This window comes from Pteropus medius, unplaced genomic scaffold, assembly GCF_902729225.1.
Source record: "Pteropus medius unplaced genomic scaffold, Ma_sr-lr_union100, whole genome shotgun sequence".
In the NCBI taxonomy this organism is placed as follows: domain Eukaryota; kingdom Metazoa; phylum Chordata; class Mammalia; order Chiroptera; family Pteropodidae; genus Pteropus; species Pteropus medius.
The window spans coordinates 1,341,518-1,363,130 of NW_024351072.1; the positions used below are offsets into that span (position 1 = coordinate 1,341,518).

Genomic DNA, 21,613 nt, shown 5'->3' on the forward strand with positions numbered 1-21,613 from the left:
CACTACAGATTTTTGAACATTGATTTTGTATCCAGAGACTTTACTGTATTTGCTTATTGTTTCTAGTAGTTTCTAGAGTCTTTAATGTTTTCTATATAGAGAATCATGTCATCTGCAAATAGTGACAGTTTGACTTCTTCGTTTCCTATTCAGACGCCTTTTATATCTTTCTCTTGTGTGACTGCACTTGCTAGGACCTCCAATGTTATATTGAATAACAGTGGCGATAGTGGACAGCCATGTCTTGTTTCTGATCTTAGAGGAAAGGTTTTTAGAATTTCACCATTAAGTATAATGTTGGCTGAGGGTTTGTCATATATGGCCTTTATTATGTTAAGGTACTCTCCTTATATACCAATTTTGTTAAGTATTTTCATCATAAATGGATGCCGTATCTTGTCTAAGGCTTTTTCTGCACTGAGAAGTCTGAGGATAATCTAATGGGTTTATCTTTATAAGTTAGCATTTTTTTTCTCCCCAGATATCCTGAGAATTCTGTCTTTGTCATTGATTTTTGATAATTTTAATAGAGTGTGTCTTGGTGAAGGCCTTTTGGGGTTGAGATAACTGGGTGTTCTGTTGACTTTTTGAATTCCAAGCTCCAGTTCATTCCTTAGATTTTGAAAATTCTCGTCCACTATTTGTCAGTAAATGCTTTCTAATTCCTGCTCCTTTTCCTCTTGGATCCCTGCTTTATATAAAGCCTTAAAATGACTTTTTATTTTCTGATAGTTATTTAATCACGCTCGCTACCCTCAGTTTCAGTGCCTGTCAGTTTTAGCAACAGTTTTGGTAGTGTTTGCTCAGATTCCCCTGGGGCCCCGTGGTGTTTGGTCTCAGAGGGTATGTGGGGGAGCCCTCTGGGTTGGCAATTGAGGGCTGTTGCTCAGCCTCGGTTTTGCAACTGTGGCCGGTAAAACTTAACTCTTGTTTCTCTGCCGTTCTGCTCCTCTGTTTTCTGTGTTGATGACTGGGACTTGCCTCTGGCTGGGTGGTACTCAGAAGTTTTCCAGACAAGGTTGCTCAGGGAACTCGCTGCACCTTTTCTCTCTCCCTCCTCCTACAGGTAGCTCCGGTGGCTGCAAGAGACAGTTTCTTTTTTTCTCCCAGTCCACTGCCCTGACACCTGGGGTTTTGATCTGTGGTAGCTCTTCTGCGCAGATCCCATCTCAGACATGCTGATGTGCAATTTGGGTGTTTTTTGTTGAGTTTTAGTTGTTCAGCTTATTGTTGTTTCAAGGGGAGAGATCTGGAGATGTCTCTCACTTCGCCATGTTTCTCCAAATAGCCTAGAATCTTTTATATAAACCTTTGTCCTTTTGTAATATGTTCTTGTAAATCCTAACAGTGACTTCTGTTCTATGAAGTGATTATAGGGCATTTATTACTGAACTGTGAAATACTCTGAGATTTTGTAAAGAGAGGTGGATCATGTAAAAATTCTAATGAAACATACAGAGATCCATTTATTCATCCATTATTTCAATGATATTTCTTAAGCATCTACCACATACTAGGCACTGTTCTAGATGCTGGGGATTCAATGATGAACCAAATCTGACACCATCTGGACCTCAAGGGGCTCTTATCCAGTGCAAAAGATAGGTCATATTGAAATAAGCCACAGATGCATGAGTAATTACAATCAGAATAACACAAACAGGCCTTCATATCACTTCAGTTCCGTTCTGGTGTGTGGACAAGAGTATCTGTAGTATTGTATTATTATTCTCATCCCTACCTTCTCCCTACAACAAAATCATACCTCTGAATCCTTTGCCATGCAACTTTGCAGCATATTCCATCCATTAGAGTAGGTGGAATATATTCATGAGCCCAAATGACAGTGTTTCAGTTATGAACAGAGACTTTCAGAGGCATCTTGTATTTTTGCTTCCTTCTTGTACCCCTGCCATACACTAAAATTTGAGCATGCTACAGGTGGCTGATCCTCTCTGGTATGGGGCCTGAATTGAGGAGCAAATCTCCACCCAAGCCTAAGAAGCCAGGCTAGTTGAGCCTTGTAGACCCATAGCCAGCCCACAGAACCACAAGCAAGAAATAAATATTTGTTGTAAGTATCTACGATTTAGGGGGTTGTTACTGCAGGAGAAACTAACTGTTCATCAGTTTATGAATATATACTGAGTACCTACTATATGCCAGGCACTGGGCTAGGGGTTGCGATAAAGTGGTTAGCAACGCCAGACATTTTTCTCATGAAAATCACAGACTACTGCTTACTTTTGTTTGGCTAGCATATATATTTTTTCTCATTCTTTCTTTTTATTTCCTCTTTAAAGTGGGGCTAGCATGATATACTAAGAACATGCTTGAGATTTCAGTGTTGTTTGGTCTGGTCCTGAGTTTCCACTTCCTGCCATCCCCCAACCCTATCATTTTTCAGCCTCTCCGAGGCTCGTAGAATGGAGATATTACCATCACACTTTCATTTCCAATGGAATGGATAATCTGTTTCCCTTGGGAAAAGAAGGGTTTCCTTGCCAGTGTCCAGGAGTTGAAAAAGTTGGGAAATTATCCATATTTAAAAACCTGTCTTGTTATGAAATATTTCCTGTAACTTAGTGCCTTTAAGGTGTTTCATAGATGCCTTGTAGCCTGGTTGTCTTCTATCTGATCACAAGCATGCAAGGTAGAGGCCTGTGCACCTTTGTTCTCTGAGGAGGAGAGATTCGTCACTTCTAAAGCTTCGAAAGACAAAGCTTTGTGAGAACTGACAGGGACTCTGCTCAAGAGTTACCAACTTATTTCACTTAGCATGATAATCTCAAGATCCATCCATGTTGTCGCAAATGGCAGTATTTCATTTCATCTTATGGCTGAGTAATATTCCATTGTATATATGTACCACAGCTTCTTTATCCAATCATCTATTGTAGGACACTTCAGTTGCTTCCACTTCCTGGCCACCATGTATAATGCTGTTATGAACATCGGGGTGCATATTTTATGAATAAATGTTTTCAAATTTTTAGGTAGATACCCAGAAGATGGATTATTAAGCAAAATTAGTCAGGCAGAAAAAGTCGAGAACCATATGATTTCACTTATATGTGAGTTATAAAACTGAAAGCAACAAACGAATAAGACAAACAAACAAAAACTTATAGACACAGATAACAGTTTAGTGGTTATGAGAGAGAAAGGGTAGGGGGACTTAGATAAGGGTAAAGAGTATCAAATATACGGTGATGGAAGGAAATCTGACTTTGGGTGGTGAATACACAATGCAATATACATAGACATATTGAATTATACACTTGAAACCTATATAATTTTATTAACCAATATCACCCCAATAAATTTAATTTTCAAAAGTTACAAACTTGTCCAAAAGTCACAGCAAAGGATACCAAAGTGTTATTTACATATCATCTTATTTAATTCTCCCAACACTCCTGAGGTGTTAGTCTTCATTAAAAACATTAGTGAATACCTACTGGGTGCCAGACATTATTCAAGATGCCTGAGAATCTATCACTAAATAAACTAGACAAAGGCCTCTGTCCTTGTGGGCAGTGGGGGAGAACAGAAAAGAAACTGTTACAATATTAAATAAATTAGTTAAATAATTTTTTATAATATCATGATTGCTTTGTAAAAAGAAAAAAATAAAGTATGACTAAGTACTGTTATCTTTTTTGGAAATAGTGCATTAGTATCAGCCCTGAGTTCAAATTTCAACCCTGACACTTAATAACTAGATGATTTTGGTCAAATTACTGAACACTGAGCCTCAGTTTCCTCATCTATACAATCAGGTTTTGAAGTATTGTTTCAAGAACTGAGATAATGCAGGTAAAATGCTTACTACAATGCCTGACTCATGTAAGTGCTCAATGATTGGTAACTGCCTCTGCTGCGAAGTCATATATATTGCCTGTGGTCAGAGAGATCTAAGGGGCATGGTCAGGATTTGCAACCACATCTTTTAAGCTTTTAAATTTAGAAATAATTTCAAAATTACAGAAAAGTTGCAATAAGAATGATATAAAAACTACCTATTATTACCCTTATAGCTCATTTGTACATGCTCTTTCTCTCAGTATATTCATATTTTTTCTGAACCATTTGAGAATGTTACATAATTTATGACTCATTATTTCTATACACCTTGGTGTATATTTCATAAGAATAGGGGTATTCTTTTACATGACCAGAGTACAGTTATCAACTTCAGTAAATTTAATACACAATTTCATGTAATCCACCATGTGTCTAATTTTGTCAATTGACTCAATGATATCCTTTCTTGCATTATACCCCCTCCTGTATAAGATCCAGTCTAGGATCAGGTATGTATTTAATTATCATGACTCTGTAATTTCCTTTAATCTGAAAACATTTCCATAGACTTTGTCTCTTTGTTTCAGACTTTGTCTTTTATTAAATTAACATTTTTAAATAATACAATTCTCACCCCCTCTTTTTTATTTTTTTCAACAGAACATTTCTTATTTGAGGTTTGTTTAATATTTCCTCATGATTAAATTCAGGTGATGCATTCTCAGATGAAATATTAATGTTATTAATATTAATAACAAAAATAAGTGATGCTGGGTCCTTCTCAGGGTCTCACATCTAGAGACACATGTTGTCCATAATCTCACTAGTTATGTTCTGATCACTTGGCCAAGGTGTTGTCCAATTTCTTCACTGTACAGTTATTTTTTTACTATGCAATTAACAAGTAGTACATTAAGATCATGCAAATATCCTACTCATTCAAAAGTTTATGATGATTTTTGTCTGACATTTAACTTAATGGTTGGAAAATGATGATTTCTAACTCAAGCACTTCCTTCACCTTCACCAGTTGTACTCTACTGTAAATAAGACCCTTCCCTTCTCCATTTTGTTTATTTATTTATTTATTTGTTTGTTTATTATTGGTATGGACTCATGGCTTTCTATTTTTTCAATGTTTCATAATTCATTATTGTACTTTGCTTCTCAATTTGTCACAGATTTCATCTAAGGCCCTTTCAAGATGGTTCCTGTCCTTATGACATAATCCCATCATTTATTTTGAGCTCTTCCTTAATTTCTGGCATAACAATACATTGTAGACTCATCTTGTGCCTACCTTGCCCAGCCCTGAAATCAGCCATTTCTCCAGAGAGCTCTTTTGACTTCAGCTTGCGGCTCTTTCTATCATACCACAACTGGGTCAGCCCCACAAACACCAAGGGTATGTTTATGGGATTTTTATAGAAAGATGCATCTCTGGGGTATAAGATAATTTCTGGGGAGTAATGGGAAACAAAGTTGATCAGAAAGTTGTCCAGAGACCTGCATATTTTTGTGGTAATTAAATGGAAATCAATGCATTTTCAGATCAAATTCTTGATTGCAAATTCCAGTAAAAAGAATGGGAAAGGGATGGCCTTGAAGATTGATTTAGTAAAGACTGAATTTCTGAGCTAGGGATAAACAATCTGGACAAGGCAAATATATACTTGATTTTCTTATATTGAATAAAAATAAAATTATGTAAAACACTCATAAATTGCTTTGTGTAATAGCACAATAGCAAAGACAAATGAAACTAACAGAAATCCCAATTTCATTTTAGTCCGTGTAACATCAATTTCTTCCATCACTTTAATTTTTTTGGACAATACTGGCTGCAAAGGATACAACTGTATAAGGAACTTTTTTTTTTTTGGTTGACCTCACAGATTGCAAGGACCCTGTCAGTTTACAATCCCTTATTTTTTATTTTTTTATTTTTTATGCCTACAGCACCTGGTCTTCCTAGGTGGTTTCCCATCCAAGTACTAACCAAGGCCCGACCCTGCTTAGCTTCCGAGATCAGAGGGGATCGGGCTTGTTCAGGGTGGCATGGCCGTAGACCAAGGAACTTTTCTGAGACTCATCTCCTTTCTCTGGCTACCCTCTAGTGGAGGTAAACTGAAAATATACAGTGGCCTAAAAACAGATTGCTAAAGGGAAAATAAAAACTAGGTGAACTAGGTGGCAAAATCACCAGTTAGAGCTGGAAGGACATGAAACACCCTTGTGTCAAACCCTTTATTTTGCATATAGGGAAACTGAGGCATAGGGAGTGGGGAAACTATTTAACCAAAGTCCGAAATCTAACAGCAGAGCCAGAACTCATGCTGCTCCTTGATATGCTCTATCATTTTAAAGAAATTCTTGAAAACTTTTCTATTAAAAAAAGAGTTAGCCAATTTGCATGCAGAAGAATTGATTTAAATGCTTTTTCTCTAATTCCTATTTTTCACTTTTTCTCCAGTTTTATTGAAATATGAGACAATTAGTTGCTCATATTTACATCGTACAATTCAATAATTTTTTTCAATTATAGTTGGAATACAATATATTAGTTTCACTCATACGGCATAGTGATTAGAGATCTATGTAACTCAGAAAGTGATCACCCCACTAAATGTAGTACCCCTCTTATCTCTTACAGATTTATTACATTTTAACTATTTTCCTTATGCTACACTTTATATCTCCATGACAATTTTGTATCTATCTATTTGTAACTTCTTAATCCCTTTGCCCTTTTTTGCCATCAACCCAAACCCCTCTCCCATCTAGTAGCCCTCAAAATATTCTCTGTGTCTATGAATTTGTTTCCATTTTTGTTGTTGTTGTTGTTTATTTTGTTCTATAGATTCCACATATACGTGAAAACATGCAATATTTGTCTTTCTCTATCCAACCCATTTCATTCAGCACAACACCCGCTAGGTCCTTCAAGGCAGTATCTTTTTCCATTCCCTTCCTTTTATTCTGTGTGTGTCTTTTAATCTGAAGTGAGTCACTTGTAGGCAGCATATGTAGGGGTATTGTTTTCTTATCCACTCAGTTTCCCTATCTTTTGGTTGGAGCACTTAATTCTTTTCCATTTCAGGTACTTATTGATAAATATGTCGTTATTACCATTTTTATTCCTGTTTTTGATACATGATGTTACATCTTAAAGAAGTTCTTCCAACATTTCCTGTAATACTGGTTTGGTGCTGGTAAATTCCTTTAGCTTATTTTTCTTTGGGCAGCCCTTTATCTGTCCTTCAACTCTAAATGATAGCTTTGCTGGATAAAGAATCCTTGGTTGTAGATCCTGGGTTTTCTTCACATCAAATATTTTGTGCCAAGTCCTTCTGTCTGTATAGTTTCTTTTAAGAAATTAGCTGCCAGTCTTATGAGTGCTCCCCTGTAGGCAACTAATTGCTTTTCTCTTGGTGCCATTTGTATGTCTTCTTGGGAGAAGTGTCTGTTCAGGTCCTCTGACTATTTTTTTAATTGGATCATTTGATTTTTTGTTGTTATTGAGTTGTATGAATTCTTTGTATATTTTGGATATTAGGCCCTTATCAGAGGTGTTGCTTGCAAATATATTATCCCATTCAGGTGGCTGTCTCTTTACCTTGCTGATGGTATCTTCTGCTGTGCAGAAACTATTTAGTTTGATGTAGTCCCATTCATTTATTTTTGTTTTTACTTCCCTTGCCTTTGAGGTCAAATTCATAAAATCCTCTTTAAGTCCAAGGTCCTTGAGTTTAGTTCCTGTTTTCTTCTATGCAATTTACTGTTTCAGGTCTTATATTCAGGTCCTTAATCCATTTTGAGTTAATTCTGGTGTGTGGCGATAGACAACAGTCTAGTTTTATTCTTTTATAGGTGGCTTTCCAGTTTTCCCAGCAGCATTTATTGAAGAGGCTTTCTTTTCTCCGCTGTATGTTTTTGGCTTTTTTGTCAAAAATTATTTACCCATATAAATATGGGTTTACTTTTGGACTCTAGATTCTGTTCCACTGGTCTGTGTGTATGTTTTTCTGCCAATACCATACCGTTTTGATTATTGTCGCTTTGTAGTAAAATTTGAAGTCGAGGAGAGTGATGACTCCAGCCTCATTCTTTTTTCTCAGGATGGCTTAGGTAATTTGGGGTCTTTGGTGCTTCCATATGAATCTGATGATTTTTTGTTCTATTTCTTTTTAAAATGCCGATGGGATTTTAATGGGGATTGCATTAAACCTGTATAGTACTTTAGGTAATATGGTCATTTTAACTATGTTGATTCTTCCAATCCAAGAACTCAAAATATGTTTCTTTGTATCTTCTTAGATTTCTTTTAATAGGGTGTTATAGTTTTCATTATATAGGTCCTTCACATATTTCATTAGATTTATTCCTAGGTATTTTATTCTTTTTGTTGCAATTGCAAAAGGAATTATTTTTACCACTTCTTTTTCTGACACTTCGTTATTAGAGTATAAGAACGCTATGGATTTTTGAACGTTGATTTTGTATCCAGAAACTACTGTATTTGCTTATTGTTTCTAGTAGTGTTCTTGTGGAGTCTTTAGGGTTTTCTATATAGAGAAAAATGGCATCCGCAAATAGTGACAGTTTGACTTGTTTGTTTTCTATTTGGATGCATTTTATATCTTTCTTTTCTTGCTTCATTGCACCCACTAAGACCTCCAATGTTATATTGAATAACTGTAGCGACAGTGGACAGCCTTGCCTTGTTCCTGATCTTAGAGGGAAGATACTTAGTTTTTCACCATTAACTATAATGTTGGCTGAGGGCTTGTAATATATGGCCTTATTATGTTAAGGTACTTTCTTTTTATACCAATTTTGTTAAGTGTTTTGATCATAAATGGATGCTGTGTCTTGTCAAAGGCTTTTTCTGTAACTATTGATATGATTATATTATTCTTATTTTTTAATTTGTTTATGTGGTATACCTCATTAACAGATTTACATATGTTGAAGCATTCCTGCGCCTCTAGGATGAAGCCAACTTGATCCTGGTGTATAATCTTTTTAATATGTTGTTGTATTAGGTTCGCTAGTATCTTATTTAGGATTTTTACAACTGTGTTCATGAGAGATATTGGTCTGTAGTTTTCGCTTTTTTTGTGTTATCTTTATTAGGTTTTGGTATCAGAGTAATATTGGCCTCATAAAATGAGTCGGGAAGTATTGCCTCCTCTTCGATTATTTGGAAGAGTTTCAGGAGAATAGGTATTAAATCTTATTTGAATGTTTGGTAGAATTCACTGGTGAAGTCATCTGGTCTGGGACTTTACTTTTTGGTAAGATTTTGATGATTGTTTCAATTTCCATTCTGCTGATCGGTCTATTTAGATTTTCCAGTTTTTGATTCTGTCTGGGAAGGTTGTAGTTTTCTAAGTACTTGTCCATTTCTTCTAGGTTATTAAATTTGGTGTTATATACTTTTTCATAGTATTCAGGCATGATCTTTTGTATTTCTGTTGTGTCTGTTGTCATTTCCCCTCTTTCAGTCCTGATTTGGTTTATTTGTGCCCTTTCTCTTTTTTCTTTAGTGAGTGTAGCCAGGGGTTTGTCAATTTTATTAACCTTCTCAAAGAACCAGCTTTGTTGCATTTATTTTTTTGTTGTTTTGTTTTATTTTGAATTTCATTTATTTCTGCTCTAATTTTGATTATATTTTTCCTTCTTCTGACTTTATAGGCTTCATTTGTTCTTCCTTTTCTAGTTTTTTAAGATGAAGCATTAGGTTGTTTATTTGGGCTCGTTCTTGTTTTTGGAGGTAGGCTTGTAATGATATGAACTTTCCTCTTATGACAGTTTTTGCCGTGTTCCAAAAGTTTTAATGTTTACTATCATTATCATTCATTTCTACGTATCTCTTGATCTCTTTTTATTTCTTCTCTGACCATTATTCTTCAGTAGTATGTTGCCTAATCTCCATGTATTTGTGGTTCTTTCTGCTCTTTTTTTTTGCAGTTGATCTCTAGTTTCAAAGCATTATGATCAGAGAATATGGTTGGTATGATTTCTAACCTTGATATTTGTTGAGGCTATCTCTGTGCCCCAGTATGTGGTCAATTCTTGAGAATGTTCCATGTGCACTAGAGAAGAATGTATAAGCAGCTGTTTTGGGACGGAAGGCTCTGTAAATGTCAAGTATGTCTAGTTGGTCTAATGTATCATTTAAGGATGTTATTCCTTTATTGACTTTCTGTTTGGATGATCTATCCATATCTGACAGTGGGGTATTTATGTCTTCTTGGTGCATAATTCCCTTTATCATTATGAAGTGTCCCTCAGTATCTTTCTTTACCTTTTTTATTTTAAAGTCTATTTCGTCTGATATTAGTACCGCTACTCCTACTTTTTTCTGAATGCCATTTGCTTGAAATATCATTTTCCATCCTTTCACTTTGAGTTTATATTTGTCTTTGGAGCTGAGATATGTGTCCTGGAGGCAGCATATAGTTGAGTTTTGTTTTTTGATCCACTCTGCAACTCTGCACCTTTATATTGGTGAGTTCAGTCCATTTACATTTCGAGTGATTATTGAAATATGAGGTTTTTCTTTAGCCATTTTATCTTTTGATTTTTAATAGCTCAGTGTTTCTATTGCTTCCTTGTCCTCGTGTTTGTTTGTTTGTTTTATTTGAGTGTGTGTGTGTGTGTGTGTGTGTGTGTGTGTGTGTATTGTGTGTGTGGTTTTGCATTTTCCCTCTGGTTCCTCTTTTTATATTATATACTTCATTTCTAAATATTTGGCGTGTGGTTACCATTACGAATATGTAAAGGATAGTTATCTGCCTTTTCTCCATTCCCCTTTGTGAATCTGGATCTTTGAATCCTCCCTTTTTCTGTTATTGTTGTCTCAAATTTTCCCTATGCTGAACCTTCATACTATCTTGCAATAGCAAATCTCTTTTTATTGTTTAAGCTTATAATGCCTTGTTCTTAATATGGGTTGCATTACTCTGCTTTAATCTGCCTACTAGTCACCTTACTCATATTTATGTTTTTTTTTTTTAATCATTTTTAGGTGAGCTGACCCCTTTCAATATTTCATGTAATGCAGGCCTTGTAGTGAATTCCCTCAATTTTTGTACGTCTGGAAAGATCTTTATTGCTCCTTCATATCTAAAGGAGAGCTTAGCTGGATACATTTTTCTTGGCTTGTAGTTCCTTTCATTTAATAGTTTGAATATTTGATTCCATTCCTCTCTTGTTGTTACGGTTTATACTGAGATGTCCAACAATAATCTAATGGGTTTTCCTTTATAGGTTACTGTCTTCTTTTCTCTGGCTGCCCTGAGAATTCTTTGTATTAATTTTTGATAATTTTAATACGATGTATCTTGGTGAAGGCCTTTTTGGGTTGAGATAATTGGGTGTTCTATGGCTTCTTGAATTTCAAGCTCCAGTTCATTTCGTAGATTTGAGGAATTCTCGTCAACTATTTGTCTGAAAATGTTTTCTAATTCCTGCTCCTTTTCCTTTCCTTCGAGAATGCACATTATTTTTGTTTCCTTTCTGATGGCATCAGCTAAATTTGTATTTCTTTCATTATTTTTCATTCTTTGTTTTCTCTCTACTTCCTTCTGATTTATTTCTAGATATCTGTCTTCGATACCACTGATCCTTTCCTCCATTTGATTGACTCTATTTCCCAATGTCATTTCTTTCTTCATGTCTTTTGGTGTGCTCATCTCCAGAAGTTCTATTTGGAACTTCTTTTCTTAAAAACTCACTCTGTTGATCTAGGTTTTGTTGTTGTTGTTGTTTTTTTTTGTTTGTTTGTTTTTAATTCCTGGAATTGCTGACATGAACTATTTTGAATATCATTGAGTTTTTTCCAGAAAGTACTATCCTGAATTCTCTGTCATTTAAGGCGCATATTTCTATGTCTTTAAGCTTATTTTCTGGAGGTTTTTCTCATTATTTTTGAGCTGCCTTGTCACCTTGTTTGTTCATGGTGTTTAATGGGCTAATTTTCTGACTAGGCATTAACGGAAGTATATTCTGCTTTTTTTCCAGAAAGATTTATTTCATAAAGTTCTCTCTTTAGCCTGTTTCTAAAATGGCATTTACTTTTGGTTTCCAGTAGGTGGCGTCTAAGCCTCTTGGATCTTTGCTTTATACAAAGTATTAATAATGCCTTTTTTTCTTATAAATATTCAACTATGCTCGCTACCCTCAGTCTTAGTCCCTGTCAGTGTTAGTGACAGTTTCAGTAGCGTTTGCTGAGATTCCCTTGGGGCTCCACAGTATTCAGTCTTACAGGATATGGGGGCATGTGCCCTGTGGGTTGGAGGATGGGGACTGTGGCTCAGCCTCATGTTTTGCGACCATGGCTGGTAATAATCAGCTGTTGCTTCTCTGTTCTGATCCCTGGGTACTGCCACTGCCTGGAGCTCATAGCTCTCTCAGGCAGAGCTGTTCACAGAATCTGCTGCACCTTCTTCCCTCCCCACTCCTCCTGCTAGGAGCTCCAGCTGTAAGAGGCAGCTTCTATGTTTCTCCCAGTCTAATGCCAGACTCCCATGGTTCTGACCTGTGGTAGTTCTTAAGCATAGATTCTTGGCGCAGATGTGCATGTGTGCAGGTTGGGTGTTTTTTGTTGAGTTTTAGATGTTCAGCTTATTGTTATTTCAAGGGTAGGGATTTGGGGACATCTTTCACTCCGCAATGCTACTGACATCACTCCACATTATTTTTTTGTGTACTCATCTTTAACCATAGCTGCACCATCCCAAGGGTTCTCAAATTTAGTGCTTATCAGAGGTGCTTGTTGAGTTTGTATATATGCAAATTCTGGGGCCTGGCTCCCTGTGATCCTGATGTAGGAGGTCTGGGGTGGGGCCCAGCACTCTGCATTCTAAGCACACCTCCTTCCCTCCCCCCACCTAATGTGGGTTGTCTGTGCTTGACACTAAAGAAATCCTAGGCTAGAGTATAAGATGCAAAGGACATTTTGCCTGTTGGTTGGCCCAACCACCAGTGGCTTTTCTTCTTAGCTCAGGTTCTAGGGCAGACCTCTGAATGAGGCTAAAGTGCTGCCTAGGGGTTTCTGTGTGGCCACACGTATCGCTCATGTGGCACCATTAGTCCACAGGCCAAAAGAGGGTTGTGTGTCTTTCAGTAATGGCTGCAAGCAGGGTGTGCTGGTGCCATTATATCAGTGAGGGCTGATCATTAAATTAGCAAGCCATTTGTTAAACAGTCATAATTAGATTTAAAATTAAAAGATAAATTATAATAAAGACAAAGAAAATATGAAAACTTATCACTTCCTTATTATTTTCCTACCTTTTACTATTATTTATGATCTTGAGATTATTTATATCTGTTATGGTAGAAATATTATATAGAAGTGTACTACTGCACATCTCATGTCCACATTAGGTGATGTCACACCGGTAGCTTGAAATTGGCTATGGTGAGAGTATTTACATGATGGAAATGGCAAATGGTAGAAATTGGAGCTTTCTTTTGCAGAGCTGAATGTTTAACATTTACCAATGCATCCATTTTTGGTTGTTGGCCTGGGGCAAATCCGTGGCCCTATTTACCTGCCTTTGCCCAAGTGAGTTAGCTGCTTGGACTTCCATTACTAGCTCTGGGATTTTAAAACTAGAGGGTGTAAAACAATCTCCTAGAAAGTTATTAAAAATCAATTCTTGCCTCCTTCCTTCCAGAGATTCTGATTAAGTGTGACCCAAGAGTCCATATGTTTAACAAGCTTCCAGATGCTTCTGAGGAAGGTAGAACAACCAGACAGATCACAGTTTGAGAAGTACAGCCCCATCAGACTGAAGAGACAGGACCTTGAAAAAGGAGAAACAAAATGTCCTATTCTTGACATTAATACATGGGAGTGGAATGTTTTTACGTAATTGTTTATATTTATGAGCTTAAAATAAATCCTTTCCCTAATTAGAGATGCTTGAAAGCCTGGCTGAGTGAAGGGAGACTCTAATGGTTTATTCTTTTGATTTAGTGAATGCCTGTAAGGCAAAACTCGAGTAAAAGAATCCACATATAATTTCTAATCTCTCTTCTATTACTCTAACCTTCATCATATTGTACTGTGCAATGTTGCAGACTCAATTCAGATTGAACATTTGTTGAACACTTCATACTTGCAAGGTCCTGTGAATCAACTTTCATATACGTCCTATGCATCAATCCATAATAATCAACAATATAGTGTAATGAATCTCTTCTGCCTTCTGTAGTTCAACTTGATTCTCCAGGGATTTGAAGGCTTTCCACCACCTTTTACTTCTATTGCCACCTGTGTTTATCCCATGTGTTTGCTGTCTCCGTACTCCCCCTTCCTCATACTTTGGGGTTCACTCTTGCCACACACAGAACTTCATTAAGACCAAGTGTGTCTTTCTTTTTTTCCCCTCATCCAAACTCACCTTTTAGAAGACTCTCATGATTATAGATTCTGACTTACCAAAGTGAGATTCAAGTTCTTGTTGGCCATTATTTTAATAGGTTTTACTCATATTCAACATTTTTAGAAAATAGTTCTGATTTACACTGCTTTACTAAACCCTTTGCTTTGGACATAAGTTAGTTTCATGGTTCACTGAAATATATGTGAAATTTGTGTGGGGGTTCAGCAGATACTACAGTTCATTCTTGCTTTTTGGTTCCCTATTTGGTCTGATAGGAGAAGCAGAGTACTGTCATCTGCCATAATATTCCTCCCTACTCCCCCTAACTAGGGATAGTAAAAGTCTAAGGTTTTTGTTCTCCTAGCTATTTTAAGTTTTGGTTATCTTATCCAGAATACATATAAAATTAGAATTTATTTGATGTTGAATATACTCCCAGGCCATAGGTTTTGTTTCTTCAGTTTCTTCTGGAATATCTTTTTCTTCTGTGCAACCTCCTCTTCTGGTTTAGAAACAATCTTCTCTTTTTCAATAAGGATCATCTCAGTGTGGCATGGGGGGCTCATATAGGGGTTCATCTGCCCATGAGCTCTGTAAGTTCTGTGCCACATCTTGGGAGCTTTGTTCACTTGGATGTGCTTGATGACCATAGAATCTACATCTAAACCTTTAAGTTCTGCATTACTCTCTGCATTTTTAAGCATGTACAACAAAAATTCAGCACTCTTTTTAGGCCATCAACCCTGTGTCCAGCCCCACTGTTTTGCCTGGGCATATCTACAAACTGTGTCACTGTAACAATGGAATGGCCCACATTACTTCTCTAAAGTGCTATCCCTCAGATACTTGGTGGCTTTCTGGATATGCATACCTTGGTGGCCTGGGCAGTTTCATGAGTGTTCTTAAAGTAAACACAAATACTTGAACCTCTGGATTTGCATGATTTTGTGGGGTTTTCTAGTTCAAATAAGTAGCAAACTATTTTCTGAGGTCACCTCAGGCTGCTTATGGAAAGAGTGCACTGCAATATGTTAAATGTTGAGTTCTACCTAGAGGAGCCTGTTTATTGATCCAGTTGATGAATGTGTTTGGGGAAAAACATTAGGAAAAACACTTCTCAATATACCGATTTGGAGCATGGTCACTTGTAATTAGGAATTCTAGAGGAAGAACTCAGTCACTGGGTGTGCCATTCTGGCGCCACGGGTTAAAAGTTGTAATGTCAAAATGAATATAAAGACATTAACGGCACCTGTCCTGGCAGATGGGTGAGACAAGCATCAGGCCTGGCCTTATTGGGTTTCCTAGTTGCCATGGGCCCAATACAGCCAGCCCCAGGAACAGTTGAACTTACTGCTTAGGGATGCTCTGACTTGAGACCACTAGTACTTGCCTCTGGTTGTTTTGTTTATGGTTGGGGCTGGGCTGTGAGCTATCAGTTTATCATCAGCCTGGTCTAACATTCCATATACCAGAAATAAGTAACCTTGGTGTGGCCTCTAACAGTGATTCAGCTACATATACTTTAGGCAAAAAAGTAGGTCTGTGGAGTTTGTTTTGGGGTCTTTCTATCTCCCATAACTGCTTCCCTTTCTTCATTCCTGGTACCTTCACATATTTTTTCAGTGCCCTACTTTTCTTTATACCCAACTATTAGTATATGTCAAGTGATAAGGAAAATTAACTGATACCAGTTTAACTAGTCATTCCTTCCCAAGATGGAAAACCTTCAAGACCCAAACAAATGAAGCTATGGAAGTATCAAAAAGGCGGACCAGTTGATGATATACCTGGGTGTGGTGGCTGGCCTTATAGATATGTAGGGAAAGGTGAGACAACTCTGTTACTCACTCCCCTTTGCCCTGCCAGTCAATTCTATTGCCAGGAATCTCATCTCTGGAGGTGAGCTCCCAGGGTTGACTTCAACAAACTTCATATGGCTATGACTTCGCAGGCGGCATAAACTGTGAGTGCCTAGCATATCATAGGTCCTCTATATATAAATAATCTATTGAGTGAATAAATGAACAAGAAATGCAGTTAATCCTTAGCTCCAATGCCTCTCAAGAAATGCTAACAGGCACACAGACTATTAGAATTAGGAATCTTAATCTAAATATCTAATTTTATTAGGCTCTCAGAGAATTATTTAACTTTCCTGAAATCGCAAGGCCGACAGAACCAGGACAACAAATTGGGGCTCCTAATTCCTGTGCAGAAGATTTTTACAGTCTATAATACTGCTTATCTTTAAGAGTTCATGCTTTAAACTCTCATTTTAAGGATCTACTATCTAAAGTCAATAATGAGGAATCCTGTCAAAGATATTTACCATGATATTTTCCAATGTTATTCATAGTAAGAAAACACAGGTACAATTTGAATGTTCAACGGACTGCCTAAATTGTATCCATGTGATGGAACATTAATGCACCATGAAAAAACATGGAAACTACCAATATGTATGGTAAATATTATTCAAATTATCTTGTATATTTATATAAGCTCTTAAAAATATATGCATAAAAATAAAGTTAAGTACACTGAAACATTAATATCAGTTATCTCTGAATTATGGTATAATGAGTAATCATTTCTCATTTATACTATTTGTTATATGTCCAGTTTTCTACAACAAGCAAGTATAAAGAAAAATAAAATTTTAAATTAAGAGATTTCTTATGAATTTGTGTCAGCTTATATATCAGCTATGCCAGCTACTGAATCTTCTCTACCACATAACCTTTGCTACTAGTCGCAGACAGCAATAGCCATATATGACCCAATTCTGCTCCTATGAATGCTGTTTTGAGAATAATATTTTGCATGTAAATAATCTTTAAGTCATGTTTTCTCTATAGCTTTTTACCGAATTCTCCTAAGATTTAGGATTCCCACAAAACTAAAAGTTGAGTAAATGCGTTAACAGATCTGTACATTGTTTATATCCTGGCATTACTCTGAAGAGGCTTTATTAACAAGTTCTAATACTGGGAAAAGCTTTCCATTAATGAAGGGTGTTCTCATTGTGACCTCTGAAGGAAAGGGCTATACCTTATTATCTTTCAGTTCTTTACAGTACCTAGTATAGTAGGAACTCAGAAAACATGCAATAAAATTATTGAAATTATAATTCTAACTCCATCATGAATTTCTGATACCTGAAGCATATTTATTTATAAAATGGTTCAAGACATTTTAGGTGGTTTTGAGACACAGAGCAGAGTGAGAGATGACCCTAGATCTCTCCTCTTGAAACAACAATAAACTGAACATCTAACACTCAACAGAAACACCCAAACAGCACACCAGCATGTCTGAGAGTGGAATTTGCACATAAGAGCTACCAAGGTCAGAACCCTGGATGTTAGGGTGGTAGACAGGGAGAAATAAAGAAGTTGCTCTCCCAGCCGCTGGAGCTACCTATAGGAGCAGGGGGAGGGAAGAAGGTCTGGCGAGTTTCCTGAACAGCCCAGCTGGGGAAAGTTCTGAGTTCCATGCAGCCAGTGGTGTGGCCCAGTCATCAGGGAAGAAAGCAGAAAAGCGGGATGGCAGAGAAACAACAGTTGATTTTTACCAGCTGAAGTTAAACTGAGACTGAGCCGCAGTCCTGAACCCCCAACCCAGAGGGCCCCTTGCCCCGTACCCTCTGAGACCGAGCACCGCAGAGTCTCATGGAAATCTGAGCAAATGCTACCGAAACTGTCGCTAACACTGACAGGGACTGAGACTGATTAGCGAGCGAGAAAATAAAAGTCATTATTAAGGCTTTATATAAAGCAGGGATCCAAGAGGCTTAGATGCCACCTACTGGAAACTAAAAGAAAAGCACCTTCTTTGTAGCAGGCTAAAGAGAGATTTCTATATAATAAATCTTCTTTCTGGAAAAAAAAGCAGAATATATTTCCCTTAATGCCCGGGCAGAGAAAAAGTCCATTAAACATCATGAACAACCAAGGTGACAAGGCATCTCAGAAAGAAAGAGAAAAATCTCCAGAAAATAAACTTACAGACATAGAAATATGCAACTTAAATGACAGAGACTTCAGAATGGTACTTCTGAAAAAACTCAGTGAGTTCCAAAACGAGTCATATCAACAATTTCAGGAATTGAAAAAACAACTACATGAGCAGAGCAAGGAGACCAAAACGCTCAAAAAGAACACAATAGAACTTCTGGAGATAAAAACACACTGCAAGAGTTGAAAAATGAAATAGCAAGTTTGGGAAATTGAATAGACCAAATGGAGGAAAGGATCAGTGATATCGAAGACAGAAATCTAGAAATAAATCAGAAGGAAGAAGAGAGAACCGAAGAATGAAGAATAAAAAAAGAAAAATACAAGAACTAGCTGATATCATCAGGCGAGGAAACATAAGAATAAAGTGCATAATCGAAGGCGAGGAATAGGAACAGGAAGTAGAAAGCATTTTCAGACAAATAATTGACAAGAATTTCCCAAATCTAAGGAATGAGCTGGAGCTTAGAATTCAAGAAGTCAACAGAACACCAATTATCTCATCCTAAAAAGGCTTTCTCCAAGACACACTGTATTAAATTATCAAAAATCAAACGACAAGGACAGAATTCTCAGGGCAGCTAGGGAGAAGAAAACGGTAACTTATAAAGGAAAATCCATCAGATTATCATTGGTCTTCTCAGCAAAAATCTTGCAAGCTAGAAAAAAGAATGAAATATTCAAAATATTAAGTGAAAGGAACTACCAACCTAGAATAATGTATCCATCTAAGCTCTCCTTTACATATGAAGGAGAAATAAAGACCTTTCCATACATACAAAAATTGATGGAATTCTCCATTACGAGGCCTACACTACAGGAAATACTGAAAGGGATCGACTCACCTAAAACAAAATGACAAAAAAAAAATAAAACATAATTAGGAGTAAGGTGACTATCAGGTAAAGAGAAGCAGAGGAATGCAAACTTTACTAAGAACAGGGCATTATAAGCTTAAAAAAAAGAAGATAATTGCTATAGCAAGACAGTAATGAACGTTCAGCATACATAGGGACAAATTGAGATAACAGTAACTGAAAAGGGGAGGATTCAAAGATCCAAATTCACGAAGGGGAATGGAGATAAGGCACGTGCAGAAGAAAATGGACGACTGTATATATATATATATGTATATATATATATACACACACACACACATACACACATACATACATACATACATAAATACATATTCGCAATGGTAACCATACACCAAATATTCAGAATTAAAGTATGTAACATAAAACAAGAAGAATCAGAGGGAAAACCCACAACAGCCAACCAGAAAAACCAGAAACACAAGGAAGCAATGTAAACACCGAGCTATCAGAAAGCAAAAGATAAAATGGCTATAAGAAGACCTCATATTTCAATAATCACCCTAAATGTAAATGGACTGAACTCACCAATAAAAAAGGCACAGAGTTGCAGAGTGGATCAAAAAACAAAATCCAACCATATGCTGCTTCCAGGAGACACATCTCAGCTCCAAAGACAAATATAGACTCAAAGTGAAAGGGTGGAAAATGAAATTTCAAGCAAATGGCATTTAGGAAAAAGCGGGAGTAGCAGTACTAATATCAGATGAAATAAACTTCAAAATAAAAAAGGTAAAGAAAGATACTGAGGGACACTTATAATGATAAAAGGAATCATGCACCAAGAAGACATAACACTTCTTAATATCTATGCTCCCAATCAGGGAGTCCGAAAATATGTAAAGCAATTACTAACAGAAATAAAGGGAGAAACAGACCAAAACAATATTGTAGTAGGGGACGTAAATATCCCACTGTTGGATATGAACAGATCATCCAAACAGAAAATCAATAAGGAAAGAACATCCTAAAATGACACATTAGACAAAGTGGACACAATTGACATTTACAGAGCCTTTCATCCCAAAACAGCTGCTTGTATATTCTTCTCTAGTGTACATGGAACATTCTCAAGAATTGACCACATACTGGGGCACAGAGATAGCCTCAACAAATATCAAGGTTAGAAATCATACCAACCATATTCTCTGATCATAATGCTTTGAAACTAGAGATCGACTGCAAAAAGAAAACAGAAAGAACAACACAACATACTACTGAAGAATAACTGGGTCAGAGAAGAAATAAAAATAGAGATCAAGAGATACATAGAAAAGAATGATAATGATAGTACAACATCAAAACTTTTGGGACATGGCAAAAACGGTCATAAGAGGAAAGTTCATATAATTCGGGCCTACCTTAAAAAACAAGAATAAGCCCAAATAAACAACCAAATGTCTCATCTTAAAAAAAAACTAAAAAAGGAAGAACAAAGGAAGCCTAAAGACAGCAGTAGGAATGAAATAATAAAAATTAGAGCAGAAATAAATGAAATTCAAAACAAAAGAAAAAAACAAAAAAATAAATGCAACAAAGAGCTGGTTCTTTGAGAAGATTAAAATTGACAAAACCCTGGCTAGACTCACTAAAGATAAAAGAGAAAGGTCACAAATAAACAAAATCAGGGCTGAAAGAGGGGAAATTACAACAGACACAGCAGAAATACAAAGCATCATGCCTGAATACTATAAAAAGGTATATAATACCAAATTTAATAACCTAGAAGAAATAGGCCAGTACTTAGAAAAATACATCCTTCCCAGACTGAATCAAAAACTGGAAAATCTAAATAGACCAATCAGCAGTACGGAAATTGAAACAATCATCAAAAACCTACCAAAAAGTAAAAGTCCAGGACCAGATGGCTTCACCAGTGAATTCTACCAAACATTCAAAGAAGATTTAATACCTATTCTCCTCAAATTCTTCCAAATAATCGAAGAGGAGGCAATACTTCCCAGCTCATTTTATGAGGCCCACATCACCCTGATACCAAAACCTGGTAAAGATAACACGAAGAAAGAAAACTACAGACCAATTTCTCTCATGAACACAGATGCAAAAGTCCTAAATAAGATACTAGAGCACCATATACAGCAACATATTAAAAAGATTATACACCATGATCAAGTGGGCATCAACCCAGAGGCACAAGGATGGTTCAACATACACAAATCGATTAATGTGATACACCACATAATTAAAAAATAAGAATCATACGATCATATTAGTAGATGCAGAAAAAGCCTTCAACGAGATACAGCATCCATTTATGATCAAAACACTTAACAAAATCGGTATAGAAGGAAAGTTCTTTAACATAATAAAGGCCATCTATGGCAAACCCTCAGCCATCATTATTCCTAATGATGAAGAACTAAAAACTTTCCAAGATCAGGAACAAGGCAAGGCTGTCTACTATCATCAGTATTATTCAACACAACATTGGAGATCCTAGCAGGTGCAATTAGGCAAAAGAAAGATATAAAAGGAATCCAAATAGGAA

The 21,613-nt window shown here is 36.5% G+C and overlaps 1 protein-coding gene and 2 pseudogenes across 3 annotated transcripts in view; all 3 read right to left on the bottom strand.

Annotated features, from left to right (window-relative positions):
• WDR44 (WD repeat domain 44) overlaps window positions 1-21,613 on the bottom strand; it is a 130,364-nt gene that overhangs the window by 16,185 nt on the left and 92,566 nt on the right. The window lies entirely within an intron of this gene.
• On the bottom strand, window positions 5,758-5,877 carry LOC120586092 (uncharacterized; annotated as a pseudogene).
• LOC120586057 (60S ribosomal protein L17-like) lies at window positions 13,020-16,170 on the bottom strand (annotated as a pseudogene).